We start from the raw sequence: 13,093 nt of genomic DNA on the forward strand, positions 1-13,093 counted from the left end.
TCATTCACACCTTATTAAAAAAAATAAATTTTGTTTTTTGGTACTATGACTGTACATATAGTTCCACCGTGAGTACAGCCAACAAAGTTTAAAAAAATTAAAAAAAAAAAACTTCAGAGCCATCTTATGCTTTGTTGTTTCATCCATCAATATTTCACTATGCCAATATTATCTATCAAACAACGCCATTTCTCTCCTTCACTCACCCAAGGTCCCAATGTTCTCAATTTCATGTGGCCTTATTTAATTATTATTTTTTTAAAAAAATTGTTTTTCTTCCAAATTGTTATTTTGATGTATGCCATTAACAACTAAATCTATACTGTTGCTGGTGGTCCAAACCGAGAACGATTGACACGACGGTGTGAACGGGGTTCCGCCTGAGTTGTCTTGGTTGGTGCTGGTTGCGCTCCACCTTCCGCCAAGGAACCTGCAAACAAGCCTTGCACCACCACCAGGGTGGTGATGGCCCTCCGACGGTCAAGTCAGAGGAGATTGGAGGAGGAGAGATGATGATCACAAGTGGGAGAGAGTGCTCTGGGAGGTATTGCTTACCCCCCCCTTCTCCCCCCAGCCGCATATATACCTGGCTGGGAGGTCTCTCAGGGGGGTTTGTCGTCGTGGGGCACGACAGAATGGCCACTGACATGGCCGTTACGGGGCGTCGTGGAGCAGCGCCGGGTACGGTCATGGCAGGGCGTAGTGGAGCTCCGCTTTGTACGGTTGATACAGGAGATCGTGGGCAGCATCGGGTACAGCCGTTGCAGGGAGTAGTGGAGCAGGAGGCCGCGGCGTGCCTCTGGAGAATAGCCTGTCGTTATCAAAAGATCTCCGACTCGGGGTCGGAATGCTGGATCATAGGGCAGCCGACCCGGGGTCGGGCTGCGGAGCCGAGGAGGTCCGACTCGGGGTCGGAGTGCTGGATCATAGGGCAGCCGACCCGGGGTCGGGCTGCGGAGCCGAGGAGGTCCGACTCGGGGTCGGAGTGCTGGATCATAGGGCAGCCGACCCGGGGTCGGGCTGCGGAGCCGAGGAGGTCCGACTCGGGGTCGGAGTGCTGGATCATAGGGCAGCTGTAGCTTTCCTGGATACGCGTGCCGATCACGTGGGGCATGGCGGCTCAATTCCCCCATAACAGTAGCCCCCCACTTCCGAGCCTGGAACCAGAAGGGGAACAGGTGAAGGGAGTGATGTTTCGAGATTGCCGCCATCCTTCGGAGAGGCGCGCGCGCTTCAAGCTTCCCGCCTTCTTTATGGCGTATGGCGGTTGCTGCTGGCCTGGCAACCTGAGGATTTCGGCGGACATCCTTCCTTAATGGTGTCGATTCGCTTTTGGCGAAGGCCGAGGACCGGCTGAAAGCAATGGAAGAGGGAGGCCGGGCTGCGGCAGGCAGGACGACCGGGGACCTCGAGGCGAGGCTCCGGGAGGCCGAAGAGCGGGCACTCGGCTTCGCCGCCCTGGAGGAGCAACTGTCAGAGGCTCGGGAGCAACTCAAAGCCGCCTCGGGCCTCGAAAGCAGGGTCAAGAAGGCGGAGGAACGGGCTGAAAAGCAGTCCCGGAAGATCGCGGACTATCGAGAGCGGTGGGAGAAGGCCCAGCGGTCTGCCGACAACGCCTGCGACCGAATCCGCTCTTTTGAAGCCAAACTAGGCGAACTGGAGTCGGCCCTGGAGAAGTCATGCACGGACGTCCAAGAGCTCCGTTCGCGCCTGAAGGAAGCCGAGGCCGCTCGGGTTGCTACCGAGGCGAAGCATAAAGAGGCTCAGGCTGATCTGCTGAGGGTCTCCTCTGAGGCCGAAGGCCGGATTGTGGCGAAGGTCTTGGAGGCCAAGGCTCAGATTATGGAGCGAGCTGAGGCGGAGCTGGCCGAGAAGAGGGCGGAAATCGGGCGTCAGGCGGTAGAGGCTTATCGCCAGTCCGCCGAGTTCGCCCATGATATGTCGGAGGCAGTGCGGACCTATCGCCAGTCTGACGAGTTTGTCCATGACGCGTCGGACGCGGGGGCCGAAGCCTTCACCTTGGGCTTCGAGGAGGGCCTGGCAAGGGTGTCGGCTAAGTATCCCGAAGTTGACCTGAGCGAGATCTCCCTCCTGGACTCCTCTCCGGCGCCATCGCCTGCTGGTTCTCCTGCTGCTTCCCTACCTCCCGCTGACGAGCCCGGCGTTCCCGACTCGGGGGTTCCTCCAAGCTGACCTCTTGTACCTTCCATTGTCTTTTTTATTTTTGTATGTCGGCGTTTTGCCCAATTGTATGGGCCTCGGCCCTGAAAATTAATGCACGTTGAATATTTCTTCATCTCGCCCTCGTCCTCTGTTTTTTTTTTTTTTTTTTTTTTTAGCTCTTGGTTGCTTCTTGTGACTTTTGATTCCCGAAGTTCTTCCGGCGCTAGGCCAGGCATCCGAGGGTTAAACCTCAGGAAACTCTTCCGGCGCTAAGCCAGGCATCCGAGGGTTAGGCCTCAGGAAATTCTTCCGGCACTAAGCCAGGCATCCGAGGGTTAAGCCTCAGGAAATTCTTCCGGCGCTAAGCCAGGCATCCGAGGGTTAGGCCTCAGGAAATTCTTCCGGCGCTAAGCCAGGCATCCGAGGGTTAGGCCTCAGGAAATTCTTCCGGCGCTAAGCCAGGCATCCGAGGGTTAGGCCTCAGGAAACTCTTCCGGCGCTGAGCCAGGCATCCGAGGGTTAGGCCTCAGGAAACTCTTCCGGCGCTAGGCCAGGCATCCGAGGGTTAGGCCTCAGGAAACTCTTCCGGCGCTAAGCCAGGCATCCGAGGGTTAGGCCTCAGGAAATTCTTCCGGCGCTAAGCCAGGCATCCGAGGGTTAGGCCTCAGGAAATTCTTCCGGCGCTAAGCCAGGCATCCGAGGGTTAGGCCTCAGGAAACTCTTCCGGCGCTAGGCCAGGCATCCGAGGGTTAGGCCTCAGGAAACTCTTCCGGCGCTAAGCCAGGCATCCGAGGGTTAGGCCTCAGGAAATTCTTCCGGCGCTAAGCCAGGCATCCGAGGGTTAGGCCTCAGGAAATTCTTCCGGCGCTAAGCCAGGCATCCGAGGGTTAGGCCTCAGGAAACTCTTCCGGCGCTGAGCCAGGCATCCGAGGGTTAGGCCTCAGGCAACTCTTCCGGCGCTAGGCCAGGCATCCGAGGGTTAGGCCTCAGGAAATTCTTCCGGCGCTAAGCCAGGCATCCGAGGGTTAGGCCTCAGGAAACTCTTCCGGCGCTGAGCCAGGCATCCGAGGGTTAGGCCTCAGGCAACTCTTCCGGCGCTAGGCCAGGCATCCGAGGGTTAGTCCTCAGGAAATTCTTCCGGCGCTAAGCCAGGCATCCGAGGGTTAGGCCTCAGGAAATTCTTCCGCTCGCTGGTCGGCCAAGGCTGGCGCAAGCCGAAGCGACCGGTCGGGGCTTCCGGCTAGTCTGCTCCCGGGATGATCATCGGGTTAGCCAGGCATCTGAGGGCCGAGCCTCGGGAGATTCCACTCGTTGGTCGGCCTAGGCTGGCGCAAGCCGAGGCGACCGGTCGGGGCTTCCGGCTAGTCTGTTCCCGGGATGATCATCGGGTTAGCCAGGCATCTGAGAGTTGTCAAGCCTCAGGGAAATTCCACTCGTTGGTCGGCCTAGGCTGGCGCAAGCCGAGGTGACCGGTCGGGGCTTCCGGCTAGTCTGCTCCCGGGATGATCATCGGGTTAGCCAGGCATCTGAGGGTTGTCAAGCCTCAGGGAAATTCCGCTCGTTGGTCGGCCAAGGCTGGCGCAAGCCGAGGCGACCGGTCGGGGCTTCCGGCTAGTCTGCTCCCGGGATGATCATCGGGTTAGCCAGGCATCTGAGGGTTGTCAAGCCTCAGGGAAATTCCGCTCGTTGGTCGGCCAAGGCTGGCGCAAGCCGAGGCGACCGGTCGGGGCTTCCGGCTAGTCTGCTCCCGGGATGATCATCGGGTTAGCCAGGCATCTGAGGGTTGTCAAGCCTCAGGGAAATTCCGCTCGTTGGTCGGCCAAGGCTGGCGCAAGCCGAGGCGACCGGTCGGGGCTTCCGGCTAGTCTGCTCCCGGGATGATCATCGGGTTAGCCAGGCATCTGAGGGTTGTCAAGCCTCAGGGAAATTCCGCTCGTTGGTCGGCCAAGGCTGGCGCAAGCCGAGGCGACCGGTCGGGGCTTCCGGCTAGTCTGCTCCCGGGATGATCATCGGGTTAGCCAGGCATCTGAGGGCCGAGCCTCGGGAGATTCCACTCGTTGGTCGGCCTAGGCTGGCGCAAGCCGAGGCGACCGGTCGGGGCTTCCGGCTAGTCTGTTCCCGGGATGATCATCGGGTTAGCCAGGCATCTGAGGGTTGTCAAGCCTCAGGAAAATTCCGCTCGTTGGTCGGCCAAGGCTGGCGCAAGCCGAGGCGACCGGTCGGGGCTTCCGGCTAGTCTGCTCCCGGGATGATCATCGGGTTAGCCAGGCATCCGAGGGCCGAGCCTCGGGAGATTCCGCTCGTTGGTCGGCCAAGGCTGGCGCAAGCCGAGGCGACCGGTCGGGGCTTCCGGCTAGTCTGCTCCCGGGATGATCATCGGGTTAGCCAGGCATCCGAGGGCCGAGCCTCGGGAGATTCCGCTCGTTGGTCGGCCAAGGCTGGCGCAAGCCGAGGCGACCGGTCGGGGCTTCCGGCTAGTCTGCTCCCGGGATGATCATCGGGTTAGCCAGGCATCCGAGGGCCGAGCCTCGGGACATTCCACTCGTTGGTCGGCCACTTGTCGCTCGCCGCCCATCGGGGTTTCTCTGTGCCCAGCCGCGACCGTGTTTCTCCTCTCCTCCAAGCGTTGCCTGGGGGGAACACTAGAAGGGTATTAAACGCTAATTAATGCGTTACCTGGGAAATCGGATCGCCAGTTGCTGCTGGTGAGGAGTGTTAGTTGAGCGGCCGCGATACGCGGGTTCTTCGAGGAGGATGCGGCCTGGGCGCGAGCGGAGACACGTGGACCTAGGGGTATACGTCACCCGGATCGTCCTGCACAAAGAATGCGATTTAAGGAGAATGACGCTTAGGAAATCGCGGGGAGATACGCCTCGGGAGCCGGAACGGCTCCGGATTCAGTGCGCCTGCATTTATTGGAGCCACCCGTATCGGAACTACCAGGGGGCCGCAGCTTGGCTATAAATACAGGTGCAGGTACGATGGAATTTGCCAAGCCGGAGCTGCAGGTTGCCATGGATCGCGGACCTCCTCCTTGGCATATGACTGAGAGACTCCTGTCGAAGGAAAGGGGAGGCGCTCCCCATACAACTTCAGCCAACTAGCCGTTTCATCTGGGATCAACAAGGAGGGTCTCCCCGGCGGAACTCCGCTCTAGGCGTTTCATCCGGGATCACATCTCCCCTCCTTGAAGTTCAGCCTCCGGGTTGAGCTCTGCGCCGGACGCTCAATCCGGGACCGCGCCTCCATATACTCTTCCCCCTCGAATCCCTTCTCTTCCCTACCACTGGGGAAGATGGGAATATCCTTTGGAGGCGGCGTTCCCCTGGGGGCAGCGGGAGCTTCTTCTGCGGCGGCTCCTCCTCTTTTTGGTGAGGTGCTGGATGGCGCCTCCGGTTAGAAGCACCCACTTCTGGTGGGACTGCAGCCGCCCTGGGTTGAGGGTTTGGGTCCCCACCTCTTCTTTACTTTCTTTACTCCCTAATTCCCCTCTGGGAATTCCTTGTAATCACACGAGCACGCCACTGTAACCAGAAATTATTGAAATGAAAAGTATTGCACCTTTTTAAATTGTCTTTCTGGCCTTGTTGTTCTACTGGTAATACATCCGCAGGTTAGCGGAATTCCAGCCCCTTGGAATTTCTCGGCCATCTAGGGCTTCCAACTGGTAGGAGCCAGGTCGGTTTACCCAACGAACTTTATACGGGCCTTCCCAATTTGGCGCTAGCTTCCCACCTTCCGTAGGTTGAGATGCCTTAGCTCGCCTCAGCACCAGATCTCCAATTCTGAAAAGCTTCGGTCGGACTTTGGAGTTGTAATACCGGGCCACCCTCTGCTGATACATTGCCATCCGTACCTGAGCCATTTCCCTTGCCTCTTCCAAGAGATCCAAGTTCCCTCGGAGTTGCTCTGAATTGGCCTCGGGTCGGTGCGCGGCCACCCGAGGCGAGGGGAGTCCGAGCTCCACGGGGGCAACGGCTTCCGTGCCATAGGTTAGGCTGAAAGGCGTCTCTCCAGTAGGAGTCCGTTGTGTGGTCCGATACGCCCAAAGGACATTCTCGAGTTCCTCGATCCAAGCTTGCCCCGTCCGGCCGATCCGCGCTTTGATACCTTGGAGGATTGTCCGATTTGTGACCTCGGCCTCGCCGTTGGTTTGGGGATGCGACACGGATGTGAACCGATGCTCGATCCCGAATTCCTCGCAGAAGTCCCGGAAGTGCTTGTTATCAAACTGTCGACCGTTATCCGAGATGAGGACCCGAGGTACTCCAAATCGGACAATGATGTTCTTCTTCACGAACTTCCGGACTTGTGCCTCCGTGATGGTGGCCAGTGGCTCTGCCTCCGCCCACTTGGTGAAGTAGTCGATGGCGACAATCAAAAATTTCCGCTGGGCCGAAGCGACGGGGAATGGTCCGAGGATATCCATTCCCCATTGTGCGAAGGGCCAGGGCGCGGTGATTGGCGCCAAGGGGACAGAGGGGACTCTCTGGACGTTGGCGTGGCGCTGGCAGGCGTCGCATTTCCGCACGTGGTCCTTCGAGTCCTCCATCAAGGTCGGCCAATAGTAGCCTTGCCTCATGATCTTATGCGCCAAGGACCTAGCCCCCAAGTGCGATCCGCAGATGCCTTCGTGGACTTCGCCGAGGGCGTAGGCCGCTTCCGCGGGGCGGAGGCACCTTAAGAGGGGGCGGTAAACGAGGTCCGATACAGCCTCCCTTCATAAAGTACGTAGTGGGCGGACTTCTTTACAAGCCGCCGGGCCTGATCTTCGTCTTCAGGGAGGATTCCTTCGGCGAGGTAGGCGACGAGCGGGTCCATCCAAGACGGCTCCGGATCAATTGCCATCACCGCTCCAGCCCCGTCAATGCTCGGGGCATCCAGGGTCTCCAGGTAGATTGCCCTCGACAAGTTGTGCGCGTCTGCGTCCACTAGGCGGGACAACCTGTCGGCCCTGGCATTTTCGCTCCTCGGGACCTGCTGAATGTCAACACTGCCGAGGTCGGGAATGAGTGTTTGCACCTTCCGGACGTAGCTCTGCATGGTCGGGCTCCGCGCCTCGAACTCCCCTCGAACCTGCCCGACCACCAGCTGGGAGTCGGTGAAGACTTTCAGACGCCGGATGCCGAGCTCCTTGGCGAGTTTGAGTCCCGCGACTAGGGCCTCGTACTCCGCCTCATTGTTGGTCACTGGAAATCCGAACCTCAAGGCATACTCGGCTATCACTCCATCGGGATTGGTGAGGACCAGCCCAGCCCCTCCACCTTCAGGGTTCGACGATCCGTCAATGTGGAGCGTCCAGATCGGGAGATCGAGGCTGGGTGTCTCCGGCGGCTTAGGTTCCGCCTCCTGCACAGTGCACTCAGCGAGAAAGTCCGCGAGTACCTGGGCCTTGATGGCTGGTCGGGGCTGGTAGCGGATGTCGAACTCACCAAGTTCTACTGCCCACTTCACCAGCCGTCCCGCATTCTCTGGATTGCTGAGAATCTGCCGCAGTGGTTGATCGGTCAAAAGGGTGACAGAATGAGCCTGGAAATAGGGGCGAAGCCTCCTGGTCGCAGTCAGCAGCGCGAAGGCGATCTTCTCAGCCTTCGTGTACCGCGTCTCGGCATCCCGGAGGACTCGGCTGATGTAGTATACAGGCTTCTGAAGTCTTGCCTCTTTCCGAACCAGTACTGCGCTGACTGCGGTTGGGGAGACCGCCAGGTAAAGGTAGAGCATCTCCCCCTCTTGCGGCTTGGACAGCAGGGGAGGAGACGCCATGTACTCCTTGAGCTGGTCGAACGCCGCATGGCATTCGGCCGTCCAGAGGAAGTCTTTTGGGCGCTTCAACACCTTGAAGAATGGTTGGCAGCGTTCGGCCGACTTTGCCACAAATCGTCCGAGCGCGGCGACCCTTCCAGCGAGCTCCTGAACCTCCTTCACTTTGGTCGGAGGGGACATATCTTGGATGGCTTTGATCTTGTCCGGGTTGGCCTCGATCCCGCGCTGGTTGACAATGAAACCGAGGAACCTCCCGGCCGAAGCACCAAAAGCGCACTTCGCTGGGTTTAGCTTCATGCGAAACTTTCGCAAGGTGGTGAAAGTCTCCTCCAGATCTGCAATGTGCTGGTCTGCATGGCGGCTTTTTACCAGCATATCGTCCACGTACACCTCCATATTCCGGCCGATCTGCTCCTTGAAGATTTTATTGACGAGGCGCTGGTAAGTGGCGCCAGCGTTCTTCAGACCGAAGGGCATTACCTTGTAACAGTACAGCCCCCGGTCTGTTATGAAGGCAGTTTTCTCCTCGTCCTGTGGAGCCATCATTATTTGGTTGTAGCCGGAGAAGGCGTCCATAAAAGACAGTAGCTGATATCCGGAAGTCGCGTCGACCAGTTGGTCTATCCGTGGAAGCGGAAAGCTATCCTTGGGGCACGCCTTGTTCAGGTCGGTGTAGTCGACGCACATCCTCCACTTCCCGCTCGCCTTCCGGACAAGTACGACGTTTGCCAGCCACTCGGGGTAGCTCACCTCTCTTATGAAACCTGCCTCCAAGAGTTTGTCTACCTCCTGGTCGACCACCCGGATCCGATCCGGGGCACAGTGTCTCTTCTTTTGCTTTACTGGTCGGTGGGTCGGGTCGACGTTGAGGGCGTGAGAAACGACCTCCGGGTCGATCCCAGGTACATCGGCCGCCGACCAGGCAAACACATCTGCATTGGCTCGGAGGAATTCCACTAACCGGAGCCGAGCTTCCAAGTCGAGGTTGGCACCGACCCGGACCGTGCGGTCCGGGCGGTCTTCTTCGAGGGGAACTTCGATTACGCCCTCGGCCGGCTCCCCGTGCCGCAAGGCCACTTCGTCTCTGGCGTCAAGTGACTCGACGCTTAGGGCCTCCATGGGCTTCTTCCCTTTGAGAGTTGCTAGGAAACACTGCCGTGCGGTCGGCTGGTCACCTCGGACCTCTCCAATCCCGGCCGCTGTGGGGAACCGCATGAGCAAATGGTAGGTAGAAACCACCGCGCGAAGGGCGTTCAGTCCGGGTCGTCCGAGGATAGCGTTGTAGGCCGAGGGGACACGGACGACCAAGAACCCGAGCCGCACCGTGGCTTCTGCGGGTGCAATGCCCGCAGTCACAGGCAGCTCGATGACACCTTCGGCCGAGATAGCGTCTCCAGTGAATCCTATGAGGGGGGTGGATGTTTTGTGCAACAATTGTCGGGAAAAGCCCATCTTTTGGAAGGCCTCGTAATACAAAATATCAGCTGAGCTTCCACTATCCACAAGAACGCGCCTTACATCATAGTCCGCCATAGTGAGAGAGATCACCATGGCGTCATCGTGGGGAGTCTGAACCCCCTTTACATCTTCATCACAAAAAGTGATTACATTTCCGACCCGCTGCCTCTTTGCGACGGCCACTCCTGATACTTCCGCCGAGCCCCCTGCGTTCCTCACGGGCCGAGAGCAGCCCCCAGTGATGGTGTGGATCACTCCCGCAATGGGTCGATTCTGCTCCCGAGGCTCCTGAGGGGCCGGGTCGGCTGGACGCGGGTCTGCGGGGGGACGTCGGTCGTTTACATATCGACCGAGACGTCCTCGGCGAATGAGAGCCTCGATCTCGTCCCGAAGCTGGAAGCAGTCTTCGGTATCGTGGCCGTGGTCTCGGTGGTACTCACAGTACGCCCGAGAAGGCTTCCTCCCAGGGATCTTCTTCATCTGCCTCGGGACCGGGAGGTCGTCCCGCCCCTTGACCTCCATGAGGATCTGGGCCCGGGGGGCCAGGAGTGGGGTGTACCGGTTGAAGCGTCGGTGCGGAGAACGAGGGCGTGTGGCGCCGTGGTTCCTTGCTGGTGACGGGCTTCTGCGCCGGCGTTGAGGCGTCGGGCTCCTCCTCTGGGGTGCCTCTTTTCGCCTTTTCTTCCCGGGCTTTAGAGGGGCTTCGGCGGCCTCCTTGTTCCGGTGGGAGGCTGCCTCCTCGGCGTCTGCATACTGGTTTGCCCGAGACAACAGCTCCGGGAAGCTCCGCGGCAGACGTTTGTCCAGGGAGAAGGTGAGTCTGCCCTTCCGGAAGCCTCGCTTCAGGGCTGAGAGAGCCACCTCCTGGCTCAAATTCCGGACCTCCAGTGTTGCCTTGTTGAAGCGGGTGAGATAATCCCGCAGGCTCTCTCCCTCGTTCTGCCGGACATCGAAGAGGGAGTCGGAGACCAGTCTTCGCCGGCTACTGACGGCGAAATGGCTGATGAAGAGACGGGTGAACTGGTGGAAGGACTGGATGGAATTAGCCTCCAGGCCGGCGAACCACGCCCTTGCCGGGCCGCGGAGGGTCGCCGGGAAGGCCTTGCAGAGGAGAGGATCCGATGCTCCATGGAGGAGCATAAGAGTCCTGAAACTCTCCACGTGGTCCCGTGGGTCCGCCGCCCCGTCGTAGGGTTCGATCGCCGGCATTTTGAACCCCGGCGGGTTTAGGGTTCGCAGGATCCTTGAGGCAAGCGCCGGCTGGGAGGAGATTTCCAAGTCGGCGAAGGGATCTTTGGAGTGGCCCTTCAGGACCTGGAGCTGTCTGTGGAGATCGTCCACCCGCCGGTCCAGGGAGCGCGACCGGTGGGTGGGAGACAAGGAGCGGCGCGAGGGGGACCGACTGGAGTGCGGGCCCCTCGAGGACTGGGGTGTCTGAGAACGCGCCCGGGTCCGCCTCTCGTACCCCGCGCAGCTCCGATGAGAAGGTCCTGGCAGAATGGACTGCACTCGAGAATCCTCCCCGCGCCGGCGCTCCTCTCCACGGGAGAGGAAGGAGCGCGGGTTGTGAGGAAGAGGCGAGTGCTCGGGGAGCAGCGGCTCCTGAGCCCGCTGCGGCACCCGAGAGATCACACCCTGCAGATTCTGCACTGCCTCCGCGAGGGTGCGAACCTGCTGGGCTAGCTGGTCGAACTGAGCAGGTTCGACCGTCTGAATGGGAGGAGAAGCGGTGGAATGCTGCTGAGAGTGTGTTGGGGACGCAGCAGCCTCCCGGCCAGAGGCGCGAGAGGCTCCGCGACCGGAAGCATTGGAAGCTCCGCGACCACCTCGCCGTGCCATTACGATCGTTCTGAGATTCGTGCCCTCCTTCTAGCGCCAACTGTTGCTGGTGGTCCAAACCGAGAACGATTGACACGACGGTGTGAACGGGGTTCCGCCTGAGTTGTCTTGGTTGGTGCTGGTTGCGCTCCACCTTCCGCCAAGGAACCTGCAAACAAGCCTTGCACCACCACCAGGGTGGTGATGGCCCTCCGACGGTCAAGTCAGAGGAGATTGGAGGAGGAGAGATGATGATCACAAGTGGGAGAGAGTGCTCTGGGAGGTATTGCTTACCCCCCCTTCTCCCCCCAGCCGCATATATACCTGGCTGGGAGGTCTCTCAGGGGGGTTTGTCGTCGTGGGGCACGACAGAATGGCCACTGACATGGCCGTTACGGGGCGTCGTGGAGCAGCGCCGGGTACGGTCATGGCAGGGCGTAGTGGAGCTCCGCTTTGTACGGTTGATACAGGAGATCGTGGGCAGCATCGGGTACAGCCGTTGCAGGGAGTAGTGGAGCAGGAGGCCGCGGCGTGCCTCTGGAGAATAGCCTGTCGTTATCAAAAGATCTCCGACTCGGGGTCGGAATGCTGGATCATAGGGCAGCCGACCCGGGGTCGGGCTGCGGAGCCGAGGAGGTCCGACTCGGGGTCGGAGTGCTGGATCATAGGGCAGCCGACCCGGGGTCGGGCTGCGGAGCCGAGGAGGTCCGACTCGGGGTCGGAGTGCTGGATCATAGGGCAGCCGACCCGGGGTCGGGCTGCGGAGCCGAGGAGGTCCGACTCGGGGTCGGAGTGCTGGATCATAGGGCAGCTGTAGCTTTCCTGGATACGCGTGCCGATCACGTGGGGCATGGCGGCTCAATTCCCCCATAACATATACCTTTGATTAAACCCGAGACTCTCTCTCGCTCTCTTCCTTTTATTTTGTTGATGGACCCAATTCGAATCACAATTCTTTTAATTAGTCAAATTTTATTTTAATTGATAAATTCGATCTAATCCAGAAACTCTAATTTTATCAACTAGAAAGCTGGATCCAAATAACAAGGAAGGGTGATCGAGATCGATTCCTTTGCATTCAGATAACCATAAATCCTACTTTATGGTGAAATCCATATTTTGATCCAAGAAATGGTGGACCCCTAGATGTTAGACTAGTTTCAGTAAGCTGGGCATCAACTGGACCCTACCTTAGAATCCTTCAAATTGTGATATGATGCTTTATAGAAAATTAATAAGATATTTAATTATTTTAGATTTTTGGACAATTTTCCGGATTGATGGATTTTGAGAGATTTAGAGCGCAAGTTGTAAGTTACCTCTACCCCTAATTTTTAATCATGATTTGATTTGCATTATTTCAAAATTAAACTATTGCTATTATATTTTGATGAAATTATATATCGTATGCATGAAATTGATTTGTGAAGCATTGGATCAAGTGTGATATGCATTGCTTGGGTATGTATCATAGTTTATTGCATTAAAATGTGTTGATAACATTATGTTTTGATTTTGCTACTTTCTAGTTCGACTATGATTGCATGGGCTTAAAATTTAGTCTCCCTTCAGACCTCCAGTGGGGCGATCACTAGCGCATACCAGCTGGCAGCATATTGTAGTCCGGAACTTTTTTTTTTGGCTTAGTCAGTCGCTGATCGTTGACACATACTAATGGAAGTATGTATCTCTATATGATTTTAGAGCTAGTTTTCTTCCAAACCTCTAGTAAGGCGATCATAGTGGTGCATGACGGGTAGCATATTGTACTAAGATCTAGTCTTTTTCGGAGCTTGCCACAGGCCAATCGTGGCCATAGTTGCAAGGACTAAAAGAGTGAAAATGGATGGTCCATCCCTAGTTATTTTGAAGAATCTATTTTTGGTTAAAT

This window comes from Phoenix dactylifera, chromosome 4 (assembly GCF_009389715.1).
Source record: "Phoenix dactylifera cultivar Barhee BC4 chromosome 4, palm_55x_up_171113_PBpolish2nd_filt_p, whole genome shotgun sequence".
Taxonomy (NCBI): Eukaryota; Viridiplantae; Streptophyta; class Magnoliopsida; order Arecales; family Arecaceae; genus Phoenix; species Phoenix dactylifera.